The sequence below is a fragment of the Diabrotica undecimpunctata genome, chromosome 5 (genome assembly GCF_040954645.1).
Source record: "Diabrotica undecimpunctata isolate CICGRU chromosome 5, icDiaUnde3, whole genome shotgun sequence".
Classification (NCBI taxonomy): Eukaryota; Metazoa; Arthropoda; class Insecta; order Coleoptera; family Chrysomelidae; genus Diabrotica; species Diabrotica undecimpunctata.
Window position 1 is genome coordinate 146,812,672 of NC_092807.1, and position 26,731 is coordinate 146,839,402.

A 26,731-nucleotide genomic window follows, 5' to 3' on the forward strand; every position below is an offset into this window, starting at 1 on the left:
ATAGGAGGCAAAACTTCAAATTCTTTCGGCATAAGCACCGAACTCAGACAGAGAGACCCGCTGTCCCCATTACTATTTAACCTAGCATTGGAATATGCAATGCGAAAAATCTATACCAGAGTCAAACCAGACATAACTGCCAGAGGAGCAAAGATTATTCTCGCATTTGCAGATGATGTAGATACAGTAGCATAGACAACACTGGAAGTTAAGGATATAGTATCGAACTTTGAAGAAGCAACACTAAGCGTAGGCCTGAAAATAAACGAAGAAAAAACTAAATACATGGTAGTATCAAAAAAGGAACGACAGCGAATAAGACAAAACATTACCATAAACGATTATAATTTTGAGGTGGTCAAAGAATTCAAATACCTAGGAGCAACAATTACCAGTGAAAACACAGAAGAACGGGAGGTTGAAATACGAATACTGGCGGGGAATAAATCATTCTTTGCCATTCAACATCTAATGAGGTCAAAGCTTCTCTCTAATAAGCTATTAGTATGGGAACGCAAAATCCTGCGAATTATATATGGCCCTTGCAGGGACAGCGTGACAAATGAATGGAGAAGCAGATACAACAATGAAATAGAGACTCTCTTCGGGAAAGGAAACATCGTAAGATACATAAAAGCCAATAGATTAAGATGGGCAGGCCACGTGGTACGGAGTGATGACGACAGACTGAAGATCGACAGGAAGGCCTAGAAAAAGATGGAAAGACGCAGTCAGGGAAGACCTGGAGAAGATGGAAGTAAGACTATGGGAAATAATAACACAGGATCGGAATCAATGGAAGGCAATAGTAAACGCGGCAAAAACTCACGAAGAGTTGTAAAAGCCAATGATGATGATGATTTTAGCAGAGTGAAAAAAAATCACATTATTGCATTCTTAGGTATAATCAAATTAAAACATTTATCATGAATTAAAATCAGGTTTAAAAAGTTTCTTAGGCCTACACACATTAATTAAGCTCATACACAGCCATCAAAAGAAATTCTAATTAGAGTAGACCTTGGAATCAGCCTGCTTTCTTTTGGCTGGTTGGTTACTTTCACACAAGGAATTCAAAATAGACAAAGAGAAAGGCAAGCTTGGGTTCGTTCGGAAAAATAATCCCATGAGATTTTTTTGCATATTCACTTTTATGAGATACCCAAAATAAGGTTTAAGTCTCCCTGGTGAAAAGTTGTTCAAGTTTTTTTAAAGAATTTTTTTTAAACAAATTGTAACAATCAATTTCTTCGGTCCAGATAATCGTTTTTAGAATGTTTTGGATCATTCTAAAAATAATAGCTCTCCTGTAATTTTTCTGTAAACTTGATCGTTTTCGAGTTATAAACAATTTAAAACTAAAAAAAAAAAATGACGATTTTTAAATATACAACTAAAATCCTTTTTGCGTTACATCAAAGAAAGGTTTCGGTTTAAAAAAAAATGTAAAATTTTGCATAGTTTTATAAAAGTGAGCATAAAGTGCATATAATTTGAAAATTTGGTGTTAACTATATATTTATATATTCAAACTTTTATATTTTATAATCACTTGGTATTCAAATTCTTCGTAAAGTAACTAATAAAAGACAGCGGCTTATAGTTTTGTCACGTTTTGTCCTGGAATTAAGGGTTCGTGTTTGCCAGTTTATGTCTATGGGTAAAAAATTTTATTTTGACGGTCAGTTTCACTTGGTTTTACTTTTGTTGTAAAATTGGAGGCGTAAATAACGTGTATTTCTAATTGTGAATAATTATTGTGCTTTGAAAATGCCGAAAATAAGCAATGTTTCAACTTGGATAAAACCTTACAAAGAGCTATCTATGGATATGGAGTTTATGAGCAAGTTTACTGCTTATGTTGTGGCAAAACCGTAGGTACATACGTATTATTTTTTATTTTATTTTAAAAATTTACACGGTGGAACAAACAAAGATTTTAAAATTGGAGATTATGTTTAAGAAAACTACCGACACAAGGCTAGTTCGCAATAAATCGATGTATTTTTTCTTTTTTCAAGCATTTTTAAAACATTTTGCGATATAAAATAGGATACCCATTTAAAATTTAAATCATTCAATAGTCTACTGAAAGGTCGCTAACATTTTTTTTTTCTAACAATAACATAGTTTGCTTTAATTTTGCTAAAAACAAAAACATATCATATATTGGACTTAATTAATTAGGTGCTTTTAATTTATACTCACAGTATTTTTTCTTTAAATGTAAACAGAAAAGACCAAGAGATTCTTGTAAATATTTGGCGGTTCTTCCTTCTTGCACAGTCATTTCTTGACATTTTTAAGATTACTGCACCGATTTTTATTTGATTTAATTTAAATATTTCAATTGTTATTTAAAAACGGTTCATTTTTAGTTTATTTCTACAATTTTAGATTTTAAAAATGGGTACAACTATAGAATATTTATATTCTTTTTTAGATTTCATCTGAAAAAAAATTTCAAATAGATCAGCATGTCATAACCGCGAATGATAAATTATTGCTTATTTTATCTGATGCCGCACAATATAGTGAAAGCCGGATAAAATTTAAAAATAATTAATTAACAAACTTAATACATGTCTCTTATTTAGCGCATGGAATAAACAGAGTTGCGGAGGAAGTAAGAAAAAAATTTACAATGTTACAGAGATATGCTTCCTGCTGTTCCACTGCCACCGCAACCCATTTTAACACGATCATTTTTTTGATTAAAAAAAAAAAAATTAAACTTTTAACGGATGATACTTGTCAATCTTTATGTCTTTGTGTATTCGGATACTGGAATGGAGACCAAGGGATGATGCCTACCGAAGCAGAGGTCGTCCACCAACACGTTGGACTGACGATCTAAAACGTTGTCATAGGAATTGGATGCAAGAGGCATCTATGTCCAGCAGTGGATAAGCGAAGATTGAATGATGAATATATTAAATATCTAGGACTTAAAAACCCATTTTTGGGTTTTTTGTGTATTATATGTGCTGGGTCAGTGTCCCGAACAAGATAATTTTTTGCCTTATTTCCCTGGTGTATATGCTAATATTTGTTTAAATATATCAGTAGGAGAATTAACAAAGTATTATAGGATTTGATTTTACGTTTTATATAAAATTTAAGTCATGATAAAATACATTTTATTTACAAACCTAATTAAAAAAGAGTTAATCTGAATACCATTAAACTTTTTGACAAGGAAAGCGTTCAATATCTTTACAATTTTCAATTTTTTTCAATGTATTTATTAATACGTTCCATAAAAAATTATCTTATATTAACCCTGCAGTGCATGATTTTTTAAAATATTCTGGAAAAAATATATCAAACGTCAATTTTAGTGTAGAATACTATAAAAATATAGAAAAATTGTGTACTATGTAAATATTATTTGTTTGTAACGATTATATTTTGCCTACCATAGGGTAAGATTATGGGGTTGAAAATTGGGGACAGAAATTATTGGGGCGGAGATTAGGCAAGCAAAATAATATAAACGTATGCGGACGGCACTTAGGGTTTGTTAGGAGAGCTGGGGTTGTGAATAAGTAAATGACAAGGGATTTGGATTGGGGCAACTACAAAAAAATGGAACAAAGGGGTACCTCTAGTAATTTAAAAAAGACGTCACTTCGAAGTGCCTAATTATAACTATAACAACAGCTAGTTGTAACTATCGAAATAATTATTAAAAATGAAAAACATATCTTTTTCAAATGAAACTCAAAAAAGGGTTAGTTAAAAAAAAATAAACAAAATGTTAAAAAAAAATTAACGTTTATTGTGACTACCACAAACAGTTATAAAAATACAGATAATATATAAAGACAGTCACAAAAATAAATATAAAAATAACAAAGAAAAACTAACATGTGTTCTATTCATTTAAAAACTTGGGAGATGCTACAAAAATAAATGTTACTAGACTATAAACTGTGGCAAATAAAAAATTATCTTTTTAAATAATGAAAGCAATTATTATTTTTTTAAAAAATGTCTATCTTGACTTTTACGGTAAAATTTAACACAAAAGGTTACCTTAAATTACACTAAATTTCACTCTGCATGTCTGGGGTCGGGAACTGGAATTTTACTAGGGGCAGATCGGGGATGACGACCAGGGATAAGAAAATGAGGGGGGAAGCCAGCGCCGGCTGAAACACAAACCTTGAAAACTCGTCTCCTTTAAAGACTGGAACTGGCACAGCACAATGGCAACATGAGGCCATCTTCAAAAACTGTTGAAAATCAGGAGGAGTCTCTATAATATCAGGAACATTTGGTCCAACGTTTTCTGAGAAAGGACGGAGTTGAGCGGCATTATTTGGGTCGGTGGTCCATTTTAACTTATCAAGAATAGCAACTGATATCTCGTCTTCACCACAGTCACTGTCATGCGCAACATTTTCATTGTCTGAAATATTGTTTTGTTCATCTAAAACAGCTGACTCCAAAGTCATGTCGAAATCTTCATCCTCGTTCTCATCAAAATCGGATACATCGGATTCCTCCGATGGGATATCTGCTAGTAAATCGTAAGCGTCATGACTTGTTACTTGACTCAAACCAAGACGTCTTTTCATTGTGGAATTCTGTAACAAAACATACCTATTAGTTACTGATCGGCCTAGTGGCACCTCAGTAAAGGCTCATCAATACGGCAATACATAAATACATCTATTTATCAACAAATTAACTTAATACATACCTTTTATCAGTAGAAGAATGTTTGTTTATTTACAATAATAAATAAGATCACTAGCATTCAGTTGTGAGTGCGCCAAATGTATTATGTACAATGTGCATAACTGCTCCTGGAATTTTGTTATCGCGTGAGAAGTAAAACACACGACGTCTACATCGCATTCCGTCTGGTGGTCCCAGCGTACGATTACTCGGGCAGTAGGACAACATTTGTTTAAAGGTGGTTCCACCATGGAGCCACTAAGCCTGAAAGGGTTAAAGGAAAACAAGTGCTGCATTCTTCACACAGAGATCTCATCAACTCTGTCATGTTTTTTGAATTACAGTGGATATCGTCAAAGACAGTTCAATCTTTGGATTTAATTTTTTCCAGAAAGTTCTTAATATATTTTTTATTAATACATCTTTTTTTAGTCTTTTTTATAATTGTAGACAACTTTTTTAAACTACTTATAATAGCAAATACACCTAAACGATGTATATTTTGATACAAATAGCGCTACATCAAATTACAATTCCTCGTATTCAAAAGTCCAGTTATCAATTTTTATAACTAAATGTCTACAATCACGAAAGTTATAGGGAAAAATAAAGTTTTAAATTTCAACTTTAACACCCCGTATCTTTTTTAAAATCAATATTTTATTAAAGCAAGTTGGCTAAAATTGTAATATTTAAAAGTGGAAAATCTACTGTTTCTTTTTGTACATTTACTTAAGGATCAACCTGCATAAGTTAATTAGATAAATTTATATATTTTTTCACTAGAATAAAGAGCTTGTTCTAAGAATTTTTGACACCTGGTTATATTTATATGTTACATTTGCGATTCTATAAAACACAACAAACAACTGCCATTAAACTATATAAAAATATATCATTGTCAACAAAAAGTGTTATAAATATCTTACGGATACTAGTAAACCGATACAGTAAACAAAGGCAGTACTTTTAACTTCCGGAATAGTTCTGAAAATATTTACAATTTCCATGAAACGACGAGAAAAGTTAAGAGAAAACAAAAACGAAACCAATTACGTAAATTGTGTTTAATTAGTATAATAAGCGTTGGTGTCTCGAGTATTGTTCGAATATTAGCGGGCGAGGAAATGGCGAGGAAGGCAAGCTATGGCGATGGCGTCCATCCACCCTCTCCCCGGACCAATTCTGCGAGGCTATTAACTCACTTCTATAGACATTGTTAATGTAAATGTATCTTTGGGGCATTGACAGTGACCAATTGCCTCATTCTGGATAAAAATTCATTATCCCAACGAAATTGGAAACTTCTAACTACTTCGGCGTTGGCTTTCGAATAAATTGTTCCATTGTAGTCTTTAATTAATACTCGAGCAGATCCAGCTCGAGGATGGCGTATTATTTGGCGATTTAATTAATTATAATAATTAGAAGTTTGAAACGCTAATGGGTTTCGCGCTCAAGAGTCTTTCTGCTTTCGGATTCAATTTCATAAGTTTAATTGAAAATGTCGTTTTAGTAATGATTTTAGAAACACTTTAAATAGCTGTCTTGTAAAATGATTCAGATAAAAAGTGTTTATTTACCACAGTAGATGAAAGATGAGATAGATTGCCAGGTATATAAGGCTCTTGGGTTGTGTTTGAACCACGTGATTACAATAAAATGATGATGATAATGCATGATGATTACAAAACTTCTCTTCAAAATTCTTATCTTCTAATTTCTCTTCTTCTTCAGCTTTTACTTTCCAGGTATCTCAATAACAAAATTTCCTTTATTTACCATATCTTTTACGAAATGATGTTTTACATCAATATGTTTTGAGCGGTCTCATAAGTTTGATCCATTTTTATGCCACCTTTCGGCTTTCAATATTCGGCTTCACTACTACTAAAAGCAACTACAGATTGCTTTTTAGAATACCAGCTTACAACTTTATTATTACAAAAAATAACATATTCAGAAACACTCTTTCTGTCATTATCATCGCTCGCAAAATTTAAATTAGCATATGCATGAACAGAAACTTGATCATTTTTAGTAAATTTATTTTATAATTTAAGGATTCAACTGTTACTGGATGGAAATTTATTTTATGTAACAATAAAACACTGAAAACTTTGTTTTAAAAACTTCCACAAAATTTATTTTAAATTTTTATCACTACAGCTGTTTTGGCTGATTGCCTTTCTCAAGTGATCTCTTTTTGGTATGGGTTTACACTTTATGGTCTCTATAGTCTCTAATGAAATAGGTTGAGGAGGGGAGAACTGTTTGTCTCAAGCTGGTCATTCAGAATTATATCTGTGTTTTTTAATTTGTTGATTTCCATAGATTCTAACAAAGATAGCTTAAGGCCTTTATTTTGAATGAGGAGAATTTTAAATTCGTCAATAAAAGAATGATTATGATCTAGAAGGTGAAGTGCGTATGTAGAATCTGTTTTTCTATTATTGAAACATTTCTCTTATTAGTAGTTTCACGATTTTTAGACAATCTTTTTGTACATTTCGAGCGAATATGCCCCATTTCATGACCAACAAAGACATTTTTTTTTTGTGGCATTGACTTTCGTCATTCAGCCAGTCTCGAAAGGTTATAATATATTCCTTAAAAAAGTATACACAAATAAGTACAGATTATTTCTCTCAGACAAATGCACAGCGATATCCCTAAAACGAAATAGACGAATAATTAATAGAAGAACACGTCGAAGGAAAATACAAGGACACTCGCTTCTCGTCTAGGGGTCCGTCAAGACATTTATTTTAACAGACAAACAATACTGGACCACGGATAAGGTATTGTTACATATAGGATAAACAAAGGGTACAAGTCTAATCCTATACACGCTCATGAAAATTTTCTATAATTAAATTATATATTGTTACAGAACCTATGGCTAACAAAGACTGTATATTATATGGAGAGTATGTATTGCATTTAGTTAATTTTGTATACAGGGAGTTTGAATGCTGAATAAATTTAGGACATTCAAAGAAGATGTGATCGAGGTCACCAAGCTTGCCGCAATGTTTGCAACAAAGACATGCGAAGAAACATATACATTAGTAACTTCCTTTGTTTTTAAACGATCATCTTTTGCCATTAAACTATTTTTTGCAAAATCCACAGTTACTTTGGATAGATTAGAATGAAATAAAATATCAACGGATATTACAACTGAACCAAATTTGTCAGACATTTCAGATAAAGGTGTAATGATCTTTTCACTATCATCTAATTTACCTCCTGCATAATTTAATTCTCTTAAGGTGTTGTCAAAATCAACCAAAAACTCACCCAAGTTGCCGTCTTCTTTAAGTACTAAGTTGCCCAACTTTTTCTGGATTTGTACGCCAAAGTTCTGTCTTTTCACAAACAGCTTTAAGAGCTTCCATCATTCCCATCGAAGTTTCTTCAGTTTTAATTATCTCCAAAACATTATCCCCAACTAACTGAACAATAATATTCTTTGCAGTCGAATCACTTTAATCAAAGTCTTTGTACTTATCGACACTGCTAGCAGATTTCTCTTGAGAAATGACATCAAGAACAGCATGTCGTTTCAATGTTCTTTCCGATCAAAATTTCTACGAATCAAAACCAGCTCCATTAAATTGTTTTACATTGGCCAGAAAAAATTGATTGCTGGACGAAGCCATAACTAAATAACATACGTGCAAAAATTGTGAACACAATTTTTCCTGCAAACTACACTTTTAGCAGAACACATTTCACTTTCTTTAAAACAGAAACTTAAAAACACTTTTCCAAATTTCTGCAGCTATGCCCATAACCTGTTTATGCTAGTTAATATTAATAACAAAATTATTATATTTAAGTTGAAAAGAAATAAGTTTTATTGTTTTACAAGTACAAGTGTAAGGTGTACCAAGACCCATGACAAGTGACAAGTAAGTCATCAGACATCAAAACGTATTGCCAACATACATAAAATAATTGAAGGGGTGAGTGGATGAAGGGAGTAAGTGACATTTTTTAAGAAAATGAGTTATCCGCATGTATGAAGGTGGTAAGTGCTAAATTAAATTTTCCGCCTATCCCCAGCCTTCTATGATTTAAAATAACTGAGATAGCCAGCGTATGGAGGAGGTAATTGACCATACTACTTTAAATATCTAGTGAATGAAGGAGGTAAGTAACAAGATAAAGTACTTACTTCCTTCATCCATACCAAAGAGAATAAAAATTGTGACATACCTCCTTCATGTATTCGTCAGCTGCCATAATAAAACGGCAACATTAGTGATATCATTTTTTTCTTATTCAAATATAGCCAAAGAACATAAAAACCTACGGGAAGACCTAAGGGATGACCTACATTTCTAAAATAGGCCAAGTAAAACCCGCTTAAACCGTTAACTCTGGGATTTTGTGCAATGAAAATTGCCGCTACAAGTGTTTTGTGTATCGCTACAGTCAATAACTGTAGAAGAAAGGGAATCAATATTCTCTTCCTACTACAAACTAGATGTAAATGCAAAAAACTGCCTTCTTTTTAAGAGCATTAAAAAAAGGGAACCAATGACAAAGAAAACTGGAGCCTTAAAGCATAAAACTGCCACCTACCAATACAATGTAACTTGTAGTGGCCGGCAAACTACCGTATGCAAACGGGCTTTCATTTCCTTGTTTGCAATCAGCTTGAAAAAGGTTGACCTGATTCAAACTTCAATAAAATCAGGGAAAATGCCCCTGAACCGGACAGAAGGGGAAAACACGCAGTCAGACCTAACAAGACCCCTGCTGAAGTTGCTGCTTACGTCATTGAGCATATTTCCAGTTTCCCAGCAGAAGAGTCGCACTACTCCAGGCATTGTAATATTCACAAAAAATATCTTTCACCGCAACTTTCGATCCCTAGAATGCATAAACTTTAAAGAAGAAATAAAAAATTTCAAATAAAAAAGGCTACATACCGATTCATTTTTAATGATGAATTTAATCTGTCTTTTGGTTATCCCAAAAGCGATACATGTAGCACATGCGATTCTGGCAAAAGTAATGAAGAGCACGCTGAAAATTACAAATCAGCGTTTGAATCTCAAAAAGCAGATCGAGAATTTGCTAGCAAATCAGAGAACACTGTGTATGTAACATTGGATCTACAGCAAACTATGCCCCTACCTAGGCTTAGTACCTCGAAAGCCTTTTATCTTAGACAAATGTGGTTTTACAACTTAGGAATCCACATAATAACCAAAAATGTGGAAAAAACTGTTTTCTGTACATGGACAGAAAATCAAGCTTCCAGAGGTAGCTCGGAAATTTTCAGTTGTTTTCTACGAACAATCGAAGTGGATCCAGCCTTCAAAGGAAAAGATCATCTAATTTTGTGGACGGACTCGTGTGCCGGGCAAAATAAAAATTTTTTGATCGTATATCTGTTTCAGTATCTTGTGGACAAAAGCATCTTTAAAACGATTGAGCACAAGTTTCCAGAGGTAGGACACTCGTACTTAGACTCAGATAGAGCATTTGGATATATTGAGAAACGACTAAAGAAACATCAAAACATTTACATCTCTAATTGATGGATTCGACCGTTACTTGATGGAAATTCATTTTATGTAACAATAAAACACTGAAAACTTTGTTTTCAAAACTTCCACAAAATTTATTTTAAATTCTTATCACTACAGCTGTTTCGGCTAATTGCCTTTCTCAAGTGATCTGTTTTTGGCATGGGTTTACACTTTATAGTCTCTAAGAAATAAGTTGAGGAGGGGAGAACTGTTTGTCTCAAGCTGGTCATTGAGAATTATATCTGTGTTTTTTAATTTGTTGATTTCCATAGGCACATTCAAAATAAAGGCCTTAAGCTATCTTTGTTAGAATCTATGGAAATCAACAAATTAAAAAACACAGATATAATTCTGAATGACCAGCTTGAGACAAACAATTCTCCCCTCCTCAACTTATTTCATTAGAGACTATAAAGTGTAAACCCATGCCAAAAACAGATCACTTGAGAAAGGCAATTAGCCGAAACAGGTGTAGTGATAAGAATTTAAAATAAATTTTGTGGAAGTTTTGAAAACAAAGTTTTCAGTGTTTTATTGTTACATTTACATCTCTGATGAATATCGTGATGCGATTGTTTCTTCAAACAAGAAAAATATGGTGATAGACATGCAACATCACTTTAGAGACACGGAAAATATTATGAAAACCGTGAAACTAATGAATAGAAAAAAAGATCTTCTTAATTAAAAGGTTAATTTCAAAACTGGACATATCCAAAATACTGGATCCTTAAGCAAAGAAAAGGTAGACAACCTAAAAGAACAGCTTGGCTTCATTCCAGAAAGGGATCAGTGGTATTATGAAGTCATCATAGAGCAACAAACATTTTAAGAAGGTGGTTCAATATCCTTAGACTGATTAAAAAGCTGCTTAGAAATTCAGTGTTTGTGATTCCTTTGTAAAACCAAAAATATAAGTGTTTATTTGACATCCATGTTATTTTTTTCCTGATTATAGCGCTTATTCAAAAGAAAATGCAAATATTTATCCTAGATAAAGGAGGTAAGTCCACATACCCCCTTTATTTTGGCATAGACATAATTTCTAAAACAAAAAAGTTTTTGGATAAAAGAGGTAAGTACAAATATATATTTTTCAAATAAGTTTTTAAAAATCGGGGAGATTTTTGTTTTTACAATAAAATTTATACATATCCTACCTGCGAGAATAAAAAAAATCGGTTTAAAAAATCGATTAATAAAAAAGTTTCAGCGATAAAACTTTGAAGTTAAATTTCTCAAAAACTCAGTTTTGTTACTTACTCCCTTCATCCACTCACCCCTTCAATTATAGTACTGAATTGTACAGCAACATCATTTGTGTGCATTCCATCGTTTTATTTAATCCTTTGTGTCTTCTTCACCTTCTTCTTATACAATGCATTATTTTGATCATCTTTTTTTCCGGTGATAGCACCGCGCGAAGCATATTAGATCTTTTCTAATTGTTTGAGTTTTTCATGGCCATACCAAGATTTTCTTTAGTAAGTATGTTGTTTAATCAACAAGTTTTACCAATTATAAAAACATATTTTCAAATAAATGGGTCAATAGACGTAATACAAATCAATATTAAATCAACAAAAGTTCAACAGGTGTTTTAAATAACTCAATAAAGATTTATATTTCCATTCAAAAAAATATATAAAAAATACTACATTACAATAACGGCGATTAAATTATTTGTTTATATTCCATATAATTTATAGGGATTATAACACTGTAAAATCAATAGTAACTTTCATTTTCCATGCATTTAGAATTAACATTGTACATAAAATGCACTTTTTATCAGTCGTTTAAACAACGTCGATCGATGCGATATTGTTTGAATGAATATACTTTTTTTATTTTATTCGCGACACACTTTCACTGACCAAAATTTAATTAAAAATAAAAAATAAAAAGGCAAACTTTTATTTATGTACGACTGTTAGCCGTGACGCCGATAAATGTAGGTTGTTTTTATTATAAATTCTAACAGATATGTTTTTGCTCTGGCGGGAGCTTTTTTGCCTTTTTTTATCGATTTATTGTGTGAAGCTTTTTATCCACCATCCCCGACTTTCATGCCGTCGGACGCTCGTGTTTTCATTTTTCCGACGGTTTTCATTATTTTATTAGGCATGTGATCAGCATTCTATGCACATGCCAACATTCTCTAAAGCTATTTGTCATTTTTATCTTTCCGGTAAGTTCACATTATGAATTTTGGATAGTGGTTGCATATTTTTTCACTGCGTTTTTTTGTATCGATTTGAACTAGGCTGTCAAAACAAAAACGATGTATTGTAATTTGTTTATGCAGAAAAGATAATTTGGCGCAAACAGTATATAATTAAAAAGTAATTATATAAAACCTTAGTAATAAGAAATAGATTTTAAATTCATTGAGAAAACTATTAAGGGCCTAACAAAAACAAAACCACATGGGCTGTTATAAATAAACTTAATGGAAAATAGAAAAATCGTAAAATAATCTGTCTAAAAATAGATGATACTAGGATTACAGATGTAGATATAATATCAAACAAATTTAATGATTACTCTATAGATGCACCAGAAAATATAATTAGTAAAATAATTAGACAAAATTTTAATTTCCAAATTTGCTCCTATGTTATAAGAAAATTACATTTCAGATTTTGCCACCACTTGCTCACATTAGAAATTCTTCTTTTAATACTAGTGTTTTTCTCAGTGTGCTGAAAACTTCTATTATTTCACCGGTATTAAAACAAGGTGATCCTGAATTAGTGCCAAATTTTCGACTATTGTCTGTTCCATTTGTGGTATCTAAGATTATTTTATCAGTTTTAGATGTCAACCAAATTATCATAAAACACCAACATGGATTTTGAAATAAATTTTCTATTTTCACAGCTAGTAAGAGTTTTGTAACGTTATAAACGTCACCTTTATTAACCTTTAACTAGTTGCTACATGGTCAAAAAGACCGCACGTATTAAAAATTGCTAATATTTCGGAAAAAAATTACATTTGGCAACCACGGCCTTTAGTAGCTTACTATACTCATTTGATACAAACAAGGAGCCTCAGGTTTGTTGATTAGGAGTTACAGCGCAAAGGTCATAATTTCCGCGCGCGTCTAGTCAGCTAAAAAGTTTTTATAAATCGTTTTATTGTATTTCTTATTACCTTAAGGTATGTATAAACGCTATTTTCTTTAAATAATATACCATTATACTTTTGTCTTATTGTTTAGTAACCTTTTGAATATACCTCTCTTTCTTTTACTATGTAATTGGTCATCAAATTTTAAATTACTTTGCAGCAAATTACTATTACGATATTTCATAATTTTCTTTGTTCTATTATTGAGAATCAAATATTTTTTTAAATTTTAAGCTACAGCAAACTTTTATATATAACTGGTTTAGCTTTATTTTTAGAATGGATTATGAGAAGGAACAAAGGAGACTTCAAGCGCTCATGGAAGAAGAACGGCTTGATATAGAATATGACGACGACAATGACGAGAATGAAGTAAATCGAATGAAGTTATTGATGAGAGGTCGGAAGATTCGGAAAGCGAACAAGAACAGGATTTAGAGGAAATGGGAGAAGTTTTACTGAATAATGTACAAGAAGAAAGTGTTTTTAGGGGAAAAGATGGTACAGTGTGGAGAAAGCATCAAAGAAAAAACAAAAGGGTACGTATGAGCAAGCCTAATTTAGTAAAACAATCACCTGGGCCTAATAGATTTACGAAAAAGTTGAAAGACATTTATGAAATATGGAGTTATTTCATTGATGAGGACATAATTTACATAATTGTAGAATCCACTAATAAATACATTGAAAGTATAGCAAGCAATTTCTCTAGGGAGAGGGATGCAAAGTTTATAAATCCATCTGAAATTCGCGCTCTTATAGGCCTTTTATATTTGGCAGGGATATATAAAGCCCATCACCTGAATCCAGAAGATATCTGGCAAACTAATGGCGAAGGTATCGAAATATTTAGACTAGTTATGTCCTTATCCCGATTTCGGTTTCTTCTAAGATGCATTAGATTTGATGATAAGGTCGATCTTGAAGAACGTTGGAGACTGGATAAGATGGCTGCCATCCGAGTATTTTTTGACAAATTCGTAGAAAAGTGTAAATCGGGATATAACTCTTCGCAAAATTTAACATGCGATGAAATGCTTCCTGAATTTTTAGGAAATTGCTCTTCGATACAATATATTCCAAGCAAACCCTTAAAGTATGAGCTCAAAATTTTTAGTTTATGTGATGCTGAAATGTATTATACCATAAATATGGAGGTTTATGTGGGTCGTCAACCAGATGGCCCATTTACTGTAGACAATTCCCCGAAAGAAGTTGTAAAAAGAATGTGTGCGCTAAGAAAGAATTCTGGGCGCAACATTACTCTAGATAATTGGTTCATTAGCATTTCTCTAATAGATGTTTTAAAAACAGAATTTGGATTGACTGTTGTGGGGACTATTAGAAAGAACAAAAGGGAACTGCCCCCTGAATTACTTCAAGGATCTCGTCCTCTAAAATCAAGTATGTTCGCTTTTAGAAGAAAGTTGTATTGCTTGTTTCAAGTCTACATGTTGACGACGCTATAGATAGAGAAACATTTGAACATTATAAACCAGAAATTCTGACGTTTTATAACAAAACAAAAATCGGGGTTGACGTTGTTGATCAGCTATGCTCCTCTTATGATGTTTCGCGAAAAACAAGACGTTGGCCCATGGTAATTTTTAACACCATACTAAATATCGCAGGCATTAATTCGCTAGTGATTCATGCAAGTATAAACCTTGCTAAAAATAAAATGATTAGAAGAAAATTTTTGAAGCATTTAGCATTTTCTCTTATGGATAAACATCTACGGGTCCGAGCAACAGTAGACAATTTAAATAAAGATCTGAAGCTACGTATTAAGGCCATATGTAATATTTCTAACACAGACGGCACTCCAACGAATGAAGGAGTACATGGTAGATGCTACTTTTGCGATAGTAAAAAGAACCGGAAAACGACTGTTTCCTGCTGTAAATGTAAAAAGTTTTTATGTAGAAAATATACACGTGCAGTATGCGAAGAGTGCCAAACTGAACTTATTCGGATTAACTAAAAGTTTCCTTTTTTTATCGGAGTAGAAAATAGTTTTTTTAATGCTCTGTCTATTGTTTTTAACATTAGTTTACTTTTTATATTATTTTGTAATATGTTACTATACTTAATAAAACTAAACCTAAATAAAATCGTGTTTTACTTAAACTGGTTCCAAATACTTTTATTAACACAAACTAAGAAGTAAAAGACCAAACGGTCGTTTCGACCGGGCGCGACTACTAATTTTCAAAAATTCCTAGCAACTACTGAAGGGTTAATTTATATTTAAATAATTATTTTATTTATTCGTTAATTTCTTAATCTTCAGTTTCTTTTTTTTTACTATTTTTAGTTTTAAAAATAGTTCGCGTCCTCTCTCTTTCTGTCCGGTAGACTAAATATTCTGTTCCATTTTGACAGAAGAGCTAATTCCATCACAGACATATGTTCTATAGCATCTGTGGTATACTTCATTGTAGTTACAACTTTTGTCTCAAGTCCCCACTATTTCAGTCAATCAGATTTTCTAACGTGGTGTGATATTTTTTGTGTGTAGTTAAAATTTATAAAAAAAGGAAATATGAAATAAGGTTCATTTTATGGTCTGCAGAAATCTCTTTGGGTTTATGAGATAGTTTATCGAATAAAACTAATTTCTGCTTTTCCTTTCGGGAGTAACCTTCTGACAACATCGTCGACGATGGATTAACCACATATAAAACCAACCAACTAATACTGCAGCTGTCTTCAAGACCACTCATATGGCAATCACCTTAGACCTACCCACATAATCTGGAGGCAACAACCAACAACATCCTATGCAGAAGCAAGCAACCCATCAATGCCGTAAGTATCATTGCATTTTATTGTAAAGCTCTAGGCAGGGTTTGCTTGTGCAAACCAAATATCATTATTTTGTTTTATGCTAAATAAATATGATTAGTTAGTTCATTGTTTTATTTGTTACCAACTGAATTTTAATTGTTTAATTCATATTTTAAGACAAGTTCGATTCACACTTGAGAGACTGAGCTAAGCGAAGCATAGACGATAAGCTGCCATAGTTGATTGAGGTATTATTTTATAATAGTATTTCAATTCTGTAGTCAATTTGGTAGTCTTATCGTTACACATTGGCACCCAACGCCTGTTTACAGGATAAAGAATGACATATCGTTACAGTTTCTATGAGGAAGTTTTATTCTCAATTAAAAACACTGAAAATCCAACTGTCATATTTTATGACCTCAGTCGTGCTTTTGATTGTGTGCAGCACGATGTACTCCTCGATAGATTGTACAGATATGGTGTTACGGGAAGTTGCTCATAGTTGGTGATCCTATCTAAAAACCAGACACCAAATAGTTAAAATAAAATATTACTTCTAAATTTCAATGTCTGGTCCGATTGTTAATAAGAATGGAGTACAACAGGGCCACATATTGAGCCCGATATTATTTATTTTGTACATTTGTATCAGTTTATGCGGATGACTCAACAATGCTATATCGCGATAAAGACATAAATTTTGTACAATATAAAATAACAAACTCACTGAAGGAGTAGGAAGTCATCTACTGTCTGTGGTTTACTACTGTATAATAAACTTCCTCAAAAATTTAAAATCAATAATTCAACTACAGCTTTTAAAAACCAAGTTAAAAAGTACCTAAAACCATCGAAATATAACTAAAACCGCTCTCGAACTATGCTTTACTTCTTTTAGGTAATTACGTACTTCCATACAAGAAAGGCTTAATAAATATAAACATAACCTAACATCTAGATATAATCATTATTTTAAAGAAAAGGAAATAGTCTAAAACACTTTTAGACCCTTTTGGTTACTTCTATAGCATTTATGGAAAAGTTAGTTGTCAGTAATGTAATTAAATTTATAAACAAGGTCGTTCAAGGTTAAAACTCGTTTGATTGTCTGAAGCACTGTCGAAGAGCATAAATTGTAATTTGTTACAGATCTACATACGCTAAAATACTTCTTCTTCTACTTCTTCCTCTTTATAAGTAATTCTGCTTGTTCATTGGCGGATTAATACCTTTATGGTAGGTTGTCACTCCATCCTTTGCACACTCGTCCGATACTTCTTCTGCCGATTGGTTACTTATCTCTTCCTACCTTGACGACACGGGTCTCCTCCATTCTGCTACTTCTTTTTTCTATTTTGTGTCCATTTATTTATATACTGTACGTTACATTTTCTTCTAATGTCTTCACTTCTCTTTTGATCTCTCAGCGTATTTCCTGTAATTTTTCTCAGTACTCTCCTCTCTGCTGTTTAAAGTAACTTTTGCGTTGTGGTTGTGTCTGGTCTTATTTCGAGGCATATGTCATTATTGGTCTTACACTGGCTTTATAAATTCTGGACTTCATCTCAGTGTTAATGTGTCTGTTTCACCATATAGTGTTATTAAGGCATCCTGCCAGTCTATTTGCTTTTTGTACTTACTCTCTCTGTTACTTTCTCACTTCTCTGTCCAGGTCTCCATAGCTAGACAGTGTAATTCCCAAGTATTTTATTTCCATTACTTGTTCAAAACTGATTCCATCAATTTCTATTTTACATCTGGTTGGTTCTTTGCTGACTACTATTGTTTTATTTTTCTGAGATAAAATTGTCATATTAAATTCTTTTGCTCTTATGTTAAATCTGTGCACCAGTCTTTGCAGACTATCTTCATCTTTAGTTAAATACTTAATAACAGTATTTTGCGACCAGCTGTTTACTTTTATATCTATATAGAATTCGTTAATCAGAGGAACAGCAATTTCATTGTTTTAAATCTGTGACTTGTTTTCAAATAACCTTTGCCCTCTGAATCCAAAAATAACCGCACATTTTGTCTATTACGTGGAACCAAATTGGGTATCTTTGAGATCTTCTTTGTATCTCAGTCTTATTCTGTTGTGGAGTATTCTTAGGAAAATCTTAAGAGTGTGGCTCATTAGGCTAATAATCTATTTTCTGAGTATTCTCTAGCATTGTGTTTTTCAGGTATTGTAACAAAGTGCATTTGTACTGTATTTCTTGGGTTATAGTTCTTCTTCTTGTAGTAACTATCCGTTTCGGATGTTGGCGACCATCGTGGCAATCTGTATTTTGTAAACTGAGCTCTGAAAAGATTTGTGGTTGTTGTGTTGAACCATGTACGTAGATTTTTTAACCAGGAAATTCTTCGCCTTCCTGATTTTTGTTTTTGGTTTGGTTATAGTAAAGGTTGTTATTTTTCTTATGTCCTTGGTATTTATGTTTTTGTCTTAAAAAGTTGTATATAAGTTTCCCTGTCTAACTTGGTCGAATGCTTTATTGTAATCAATAAATTATACATGGGCATCTTGGTTAACATCTAGACTTATCATATTCTAATAAAATGTATCTTATTTGAGTAAACCTAATAATTATTGTTCAAGAAACAATACTTGATATATTAACATCGGAAGTTACAAAAACAATCAATACGGCAAAGCCACGAAAAGCCTCAGGTCCAGATGAAATATACGTAGAGATGATAAAGCTTATCAATGAAGAAAATCTTCAGACGTTAACACTATTATTCAACAAAATATATATCACTGGAATCTTCCCAGAAGACTGGCTTAGATCGACATTTATACCTATACCCAAGAAAAATAAAGCAAATAGATGCTCACAGTTCAGATTAATTAGCCTGATGAGCCATTTTCTAAAAATTTTACTCAAAATTGTACATCAACGAATATACAGAGAATGCGAAAGAAACCTGAGCGACAATCAATTTGGATTTCGTATGGCTTGGTACAAGGGAGGCATTATTTGGCCTCCAGATATTACTACAAAAATGCCGAGATCAGTAAAAAGACGTGTTTCTCTATTTTATCAACTACGAAAAAGCGTTTGATTGAGTAAAACACACAGAACTCATAGAAACTCTAACACAACATGGTATAAACCATAAAACTGTAGCACTTATTAAAAAACTATATTGGGATCAAATGGCGTCGATCAAAATAGACAATCGTCTGACAGCAGAATTGCCAATAAAACGAGGAGTTCGTCAGGGCTGTGTACTTTCTCCACTGTTATTCAGTTTATATTTCAAAAAGATCTTTCAAAATGCCCTCGAAAATATTGAAGAAGAAATAAAAATCAACGGAGAATACGTAAACAACTTAAGATACGTAGACGACACCGTCATTATTGCGGACAGTGCTGAGGGTTTACAATGACTTTTGAATAAATGAGAAGGAGAAACCAGAGAGGGAGATAGCTTGGAACTAAATATAAACACAAATAAAATAAAAGTAATGGCTGTTACACGTGCACCAAATGTCGACATTAATATTTGTATCTATAATAAACATATAGAACCAGTACAAAGATTCCAGTATCTTGGTTGCTGGATAACAAACGATCTTGACCACAAGGTCGAAATACGTGCTCGTATAGAATATGCTAGGTCCACATTTCAACGAATGAAAAAATTCCTAATAAACTCTACGTTATCGTTGGATATCCGATACCAATTTCTAAAAACGTTTATTTATTCCATATTGCTTTACGGAGTGGAAACATGGACTCTCGGAATTACAAGCATGAGGCGTATAGAAGCCTTTGAGATGTGGTTTTTTTGAATGATGCTGAAGATCTCTTGGACAGAGCACGTGACCAACAACGAGGTGCTAAGAAGAATGGGTACTTAGAGAGAACTCCTAAATATTGTAAAAAACAGAAAAACGAGTGATCTAGTACATATTTACAGAGGAGAAAAATACAACTTATAATGGAAGGGAAAGTGGAAGGAAGAAGAGGTCCAGAAAGAAGAAAATGCTCCTGGTTGAAGAATGTAAGAGACTGGACAGGCATGGACACACATTTGATACTAAGAACAGCTCAAGATAGAGAGCAATTTGCTGTAGTTATGCCAACCTTCAGTAATGGAGAAGGCACCTTAAGAAGAAGAATAATAATTAAATAAGAATAATTTTAATTTTATTTCAAGCTGAAATCAATGATTACGTAGTTATCGATAAAAGAAGCTGAAACAAGCTGATTTGCCATACAAGTCCGTTTTAAATATGTTTTAAAGTTGTTTTAGTTACCAAAATTTGTTAATACATGTGTTATAATGCAGTAACATTTTAACTACATTAAACATACTTTAGAGGTTTGTCATATTAAACATAACTTTGGGAAAAGTAAATTTTTTTTCTATTATCTGTTAATATTATTCATATTCAAGCAATGGCATTATATTCATATTTGATTCAAAATGTAACTTTAATACTTTTCGGTATTTTCCACATTCGTTTCAAAATAATGTACCAAGCGGAAAATGATGATAACCAAAGTTCTACATTCTCCCTACATTTCTATCTAGTTATACAATTTTAGCAAAACCATTAAACTTTTCATCATCATCCAACCGCATTACACCACTAGATAGACATCTCAAAGGAGCCATACCTTAGGTACACAACGTAAGCAAAGTTTTTAATGAATTTTCGCGATAGGACGTGCTTAGTTAGAGTTTGTTGGCAACTCCCGAGCCCTGAGGTCATCCATCAAGGCCCCCTCTGAACGCCTCACACTCTCAAAGACCGTGCGGGACTGTTGCCACCCCCAAGCAAGGGGAGAAACGGTCTCCCACCGCCCACTTCTCATCCTTCTGCCGTGTTTCAGGAGATGGAGATACAGGGGGAGCAGCGGATGTGAGACAAGCGGAATACATTAAAAAGTTCTCTGCCAAGTATGGAGCCATGATTAATAATGTATGGAGGATACCTATTCATTATATTGGAATGGGGTCAATAATTTATATCTGTTTAATTCGTAGAAGATTATTATGAAGATAAACTAAATAAATATTTAAACCGTTTCACCCTTTTTAAATGTGTCTTACATTTTAAAAATTGTTTCTAAAAATTATCGTATAAAAAACGGTATATTTGTTCTTTTACATTTTTAATCTTTTATATCATTAGACTATCATAATGACAGAAGAATAGACAATGAAAATTATATTAGGTCACTTTTAAAAGGTAATAAATTTTTAAACTGGATATCATTGAGCCAACTTTTAACTTCTATTAGCAAACAGCATTCAAAACTAAGGTCGATAAAATATTTTTTTTTATTTTTATAAAGTACCTCAACAACTATGGCCGTTGGTATAGAAACAATAATATTAAATATATAATAAATAATAAAAACAAACAATTATTATATCAATTTAACTAATGTGTATTAGGTTAAATCTTCTGGTAGAGTTAAGCGGTTTTATAAACTGTATAGTTTTTGTGATCTCTGGAGTTGTTGAGCATTTCCTTAAGAGTGGGTTTCAAAATAAAAGTTTTAAAGAGAAACAAAACTTAAAGAAAATATAATGAAAGATTTTACAGTCCATAGACTGAAATGCAATACAATAAAATTTCTAGGAAAAGCATTGAATAGACATTTTGCGCCTTCCCCTTTTAATACCTTACGATTACAACTACTATTACTTACCTTATATAATTACGATTAGAAAACTATTCAAATTCAAAATAAATAGGATCAACTTCGGAATCCGCGTCTTGAGGGTTAATAATTAGCGGTTGTGTCTCTACGGTCGCATCAATTATGTTATCAAGATCTCACATTTTTTGTTCTTCTTCTATTACATGTCTTACTGCATCTTTCCAGTGTTGTTCTGTAATATGTTGTAAAGACTCGTATAACAATTCACGTACTGCTTGTATTTTATATGACGTATTTTTTGTCTTGCCACATAACTTTTCATTCGTGTCCAAATGAGTTCAATTGGATTTATTTCGCAGTGGTAGGGTGGAAGTCTAAGGACTGTGATGTTTCGTCTTTCCTCCATTTTGTCAACTACATATTTCTTGAACTAAGATTTGTGTTGCCGGGCAATTTTTAAAAGTTCTGTTTTTACCATTCCATTTTCGTAAGGCAGATACTTATTCTGCAGGCTGTCAAGAATATCCTGTTTCTTCCACGCAGTCGTTGGAAGACTTTCTACTAGTCGTGAATGATAAGGTGCATTATCTAATACTATAATTGAATTTGGTGGTATGTGTTCAATCAAGCGTCATAAATACGGGATAAAACTCTATATTGTTACAGAGCCAAGTGGTTTAGTTCTAAAATCTTTAGTCTACACTGGAGCCCTGGATGATGCTGGTGGAAAAGGCCACACAACAAAAGTATATTTACAGCTACTTCAGGAATATTTAGAACAAGGATATAGTGTATACATGGACAATATTTATAATTCCTATGAAATAGTTAAAATATTAACAAATCAAAGTATTTACTGCACTGGAACACTAAATGTGGGAAGGAAGCATAATTCCAAAGACGTTATTAAAAAAAAATAAAAAAAGGTGAGCGAATTGCTTGTTTTTCTGATAATATTTTAGTTGGTAAATGGAAAGACAAACGTGTCGTTCTTTATATCGCTAATGAATTTGGAAATGAAATGACGGAATTTGTTGAAAGAAGGAATAGACCCAGAGAAAAACCTACTGCAATTTTTAATTATAATAAGCATATGGGGGTGTCGATCGGCAAGACCAACTAATTAAGATGGTACAAGAAGTTGGGCATACATTACATACACTTGATGCTAATGAATTCGTACGTGCTACATAAACAATTTGTTTTACGTCCGATGAACCTTTATGAATACCGACTGTCAGTTTTGGAAAAACTATTAAACATTGGGATGAATAACAAGCTGAGGCCGAAAATTAAAGCAGTCCACATTATTACCAAAATTTTGGCCAAAAACAAACAAGGAAAAACAGTAAGAAAGCGATGTAGAGTGTGCTCTGGCAAGAAAATCCATAAAATGACGCTTTACCACTGCCAACAATGTACAGAAGAGCCCGGATTATGCGTCGAATGTTTTAACGATTACCATCAATAGTGCAACATTTTGTGTTATACATATAAACAAATTACGGATACACGGTTCACAATTTGTTGATAGCTCACTACAAGTTTAACCCTAATTAGAAAACTGAAATACAGAGAGGATAGGTAATACGATATAATAGTAAAAACCAACCTAAAACTGACGGTTTAAGACGTTTTCGACTAACCCACCTTATATCTGAAGGAATACAATACCTTATAATCCTATTACGGGGGTATTTTGAATGGTTAGAGATGAACGACCAGTGTCGTAGAGTATATGATTAAAACATTTATTTGAACTAAATAAATATATTTTTTAAATTGTACTTATGTAAATTGTATTTTTTAATAAAACTTATTTATTTTATTCAAAAATAAAAAGTTTCTTGCCATTTGTAAAATATACATTTATTTAATTAAGGAAAAAGGCGCCAAATGTCGCCTGGCATAATTTCCAATGTGTTTTAAATGTATCCATTATTTTCGAATCCGTAGAAAACTAATAAATATGTTTGAAAAATTTAAACGCAGAATGAAAGATTACATTATTACTGAGGACAGAAAGTCCCTGAAAACTTCTACAATGTTTATTTTAATATGTTAGGTAACAGGGGTGAAAAAAGAGAAAATATAGTATAATTTTTAATTGAAAATATTGCATACAAAAGAAACTTTTTATTTATTCTAATAAATATTTCATTTTGCCTTTAAATTTTTCAAAAATGCTGTTTAGTTTTCTCAGGATTTGAAAAAAAAATAGATACATTTAAAACACATTGAACATTTTGACAGGCGACATTTTGCGCCTTTCCCCTTTAATACCTTACGATTACAACTATTATTACTTACCTTATATAATTACGATTAGAAAACTATTCAAATTCAAAATACATAGGATCAACTTCGGAATCCGAGTCATCTTGAGGGTTAATAATTAGCAGTTGTGTCTCTACGGTCGCATCAATTATGTTATCAAGATCCCACATTTTTTGTTCTTCTTCTATTACATGCCTTACTGCATCTTTCCAGTTTTGTTCTGTAATATGTTGTAAAGACTCGTATAACAATTCATGTACAGCTTGTGTTTTATATAACGTATTTTTTCTAGCCACATAACTTTTCATTTGTGCCCAAATGAGTTCAATTGGATTTATTTCGCAGTGGTAGGGTGGAAGTCTAAGGACTGTAATCTTTCGCCTTTCCGCCATTTTGTCAACTACGTATTCCTTGAACTTGGATTTGTGTTGCCGGGCAATTTTTAGAAGTTCTGCTTTTACCATTCCATCTTAGTAAGGCAGATACTTATTCCGCAGCCAGTCAAGAATATCCTGTTTCTTCCACGCAGTCGTTGAAAGTCTTTCTACTAGTCGTGAATGATAAGGTGCATTATCTAATACTATAATTGAATTTGGTGGTATGTGTTCAATCATCTGCTCAAAATACTCTTCGAAAACATCAGCTGTCATCTCCTCGTGATAGTCTTTTGTGCTTTTGGACTGCAATTCCAAGAAACCATGCTTAACAAATCCTTTTTCACTGCGAATGTGAGAAATTATTAATCTACTGCCTTTACCAGAAGGTGGGGAGATACCAGTAGACCAACCTTCCATAAAGGCTTGCCTGGAGCTTAATATATTTTTATCTGACCAAATTTTTTTTAGAGTATGACCTGAGTTTACCCACGTTTCATCCTAGTAGAAGATTTTCCTTCCTTCAGCCCGGAATTTTCGTATGGATCTTAGATAATTTCTTCTCCAACATATTATCTCCTCCCGGTCAATCAAAAGTGATTTTCGGTCTGATTTCTCTTACCGGAAATTTAATTTTTTTAAAACTTGCCACAATTTAGTTCGTCCGATATGAGGCAAATCCGGGTCGTCTCTAACTTTTGTTTAGGTAAAATTTTGTTTAGGTTTGGTATTTCTTTAAAAAAAAAATCCATGAATTTTCCTTCGAATACCATTTTTAGCAAATTCATCAATTTCAGTAGGCTTTTTCCCTCTCTTTAAGGGTTCGTTTGTGTTTGGGTTAGCTATACCGTGTTTTTTCTTTTTGACAGGAACCTATATATAGTTGATTCTCCTACGCCAGTCATGTTTGCACAGCTTTCGACTATGTTGAGAACAGTGTTTGTGGGATTCTGACAAACCAGAGCATCGTGAACATTCAGGACAATAGTCTTCTCTCTTGGTAAATAGACAGACTTACTGATTGTACGCAACAGTACCGGTGTAAAACTTGATGATAAAGCCATCACAAACAATCCAACAAAACGAGCACGAGCGAAAGGTACGTATATGTTCGTAGGTATATGGAATAAAAAATCACTCTCGTACTGCATATAATTCGCAAAAGAAATATTCGCGACGCTAATTATTGCCGTAGACGCGGAAACACCAACGAGCCATAAATTACATGCGATCAAAAATGTACTAAACAAAAAAATTGTTTTCGTTCGTAATAACTTCACCCTTTCAAGTTAAGTTTCGAATGTAAACTGAACAGACTAGGCACGTGGCCAAAGCCAGCATCTTTATACCCATTATATTATTAAAAATCTGGGGAATTCCATCCTAATTATCTTGCAACGAATAGTACCTTCGGATATGAATTCCAGATTTTTTAGTAAAGTTTTAATTTATTTAGCGTATGGACTTTCACAGTACGATAAGTATACAAATACAATAATATATACATATATATATATATATATATATATATATATATATATTAAATATATTATTTAAACACTAAAGATAGAATGAATGACACTAAATATTAATGTCCAATTTACATAGCCATTCAATTGCTTCTGGGGAACATTCCGCAAAGTCCTGGAGGTTTCCACGGTAGGCACGATTCAAGCAGTCTGAAACACAATGGCTTATGGTCTGTCTAGATTGTCCGCAATCGCACTGTGGACTTTCTGTACGACCCCACCTGAACAGCGAATCAGCACATTTACCATATCCGGTACGTATTCGATTAAGCCTTGGGGGTGGATATCTTAATAAAGTCCGATTCTACTGTTGGCATCCATCTTGTTGTCCATTGCCTATGTATATCATAGGAATTATCAATTTTTCGGGCAGATCGTATTGGAGGATTTCTATATCTCAGTCGCTGGTGCTCTTTTGAGATGTCTGGGATATCTTGATGTATTGGTAATTGTACGTTGGCTACAATTTTCTGGTACTCTCTCACTAATGCTGCTGTACGGCGTAGATCTGGTGGAGCAATATTGCTCAGAGTAGGCAGCCATCTCACTGGCGTTGGTTTTATTGTTCCAGTGATTATTCTCATGGTTTGGTTAAGTTGGACATCGATTTTGCTTGTATGTGCACTATTTAGCCATACTGGTGCACAATATTCTGCCACTGAAAAAACCAAAGCTAGAGCAGAGGTCCGAAGAGTATCTGCAGAAGCACCCCAAGTTGTTCCAGCAAGTTTTGATATTAAGTTATTTCTTGTTCTTAGTTT